The sequence below is a fragment of the Cyprinus carpio genome, chromosome B16 (assembly GCF_018340385.1).
Source record: "Cyprinus carpio isolate SPL01 chromosome B16, ASM1834038v1, whole genome shotgun sequence".
Lineage (NCBI taxonomy): Eukaryota > Metazoa > Chordata > Actinopteri > Cypriniformes > Cyprinidae > Cyprinus > Cyprinus carpio.
This window is the reverse complement of record NC_056612.1, coordinates 28,577,723-28,579,873: the sequence shown is the minus strand read 5'-3', so window position 1 is coordinate 28,579,873 and position 2,151 is coordinate 28,577,723.

Genomic DNA, 2,151 nt, shown 5'->3' with positions numbered 1-2,151 from the left:
CTACGTCTGCGGAGGAAAGACTTTGATTGAGCTTACAGACGCTTCCTGTTCATGTACGGAGAAATATATCAGATTCATATTTGTAGCCCTGGAGCACAAAACCAGTCATAAGGGTCAATATTCTGAATTTAACATTTATACATCATCTATAAGCTGAATAAATAAGTTTTTCATTGATGTATGGTTTGTTAGGAGGACAATATTTGTCTGAGATACAACTATTTGAAAATCTGGAATCTGAGGGTGCAAAAAACAATATAAATATTGAGAAAATCGCCTTTAAAAAAATAATTAAAAGTAAATAATTAATAAAATAAGAATTTAAAGATACATAAAAAGTATGAAACAGCAAAACAATGCTTATTAATTATTAATGTTTTTTAATTATTTTCATTTTAATTATTAAGTAATAAAAAATAAGATTTTATCCTATTCTCTGTTTATTGTTTTTTTTTAATGTTTAGATTAAAATCAGACAAGATACATTTTTTCTTTGAATACAAATAATTAATAAAAAAAAAAAAAAATAAATATCGTTTATACTGTTTCACATCTTTGATGTATCTTATTTTTTCTTTTTATTTTTAAACTGTTTTTATGCAACAAAAAAAAATCCAATCAAAGAAATTTCAAGTTTAATTTGAATATTTTACGATAACTAAAATGAGAACAAAGATAAAATGTAATTATCTTCATATAAAAATAAATAAATATAAAATAAATACACTTTATGTTTCAGATCTTTAATGTACGTATATCTGTTATTTTTAAGTTATTTTTATGTAAAGAAAAAAACAAAATACAATTTATCTTTATTTTCAAACTCTTAGTTTAAACATTTGAGACAAGAATCAATAAAAAACAGGTTTAATACAAATAAATATTAAATAAAAATAAAAATGTACACGTTTTTCCTATGTTTCAGGTCTTTAATATTTATTTTACTTTTTAAAGAAAAAAATAAAATGCACAATTTATCTTTTTCAACTCATAGTCTTAACATTTAAGACAAAAAAAACATAAAATCAGGTTGAATCTGGTTTTATGATTTTAATGATAACTTTTTACTTGTTCAGGAAGATTTATCATTGAGAACAATGACAAAAAAAAAAACATCTGGACAAATCTAACCAATGTGAGAATTTGAGGGGACGGATGTGCATTAAGTGTCATAAAAAGACAAAAAAAATAAGTAATGTTTGATTTCTTATCGTAATGTTTGGATTTCTTTATTTTCTTGCGGTGAAACGTGATCTGGACGTGTTTTGGTGAGATTCATGTCTGCTGTAAATCCAGGTTAAAGAGAGGAAATTCCTGCTGTGTTTTTCTTGTGTGAACTCGATATGTTAGGCTGCATTTACACTGCAGGTCTTGATACCCAAATCCGATTTTCTGACTATATCCGATTTTTTTGCGACCTGCTTACATCATCTTTTAAAAGTGACCCGTATCCGATTTTGCATTTACACTATACATTGCTGAAACTACCAAACGAGACGTTCTGACCGGAAAATGGGAAGTAAACTTAAGCACGAAATACAATGGATGCAGATGCAAATAAAAATTATACAGTGTTTTGTTTCTCCTGCAATATTTTGAAAAGTCAACAAAAAAAAAAAAAAAATCAACAAAAACATCTCAGACGGGCGGAGAAAAAGCGCTTAAACCGTGCTCTCCCATGATCCGTGGAAATGTCTTCAAACACGGATTTATTTCTGCAAATAACCCTGCATTTTTGCCTGCACTGTCTCTTCGCCCCAAAAGACTTAAAGACATGAAACCTCCGCATTGCTCCATTGTGTGTATCCTTCGTCCTCCATCGCGCCTATAATAAGTCATGTGATCTCAGTTGGCGGTCTCCACCTTAGTTGCGTCACTTTTTTAATGGCCCGTCGACGACTTCGCATTTACTGGGGAATATCCGATTTGTCTGCTTACATGGCTGCGCATAAAATGCTGCATTATCCGATTCATATCCGATTTATTACCACATATGAATGAGGCCTGAATCCGATCTGAGAAAATCGGAATCCATGCGGTTTTTTCCTGCTTACACGTTCACCGGTCATATCCGATCTGTGCCACATGAGCGGAAAAAAATCGGAATTGGGCCACTTGAACCATGCAGTATAAATGGGGCCTAGTGTGCTT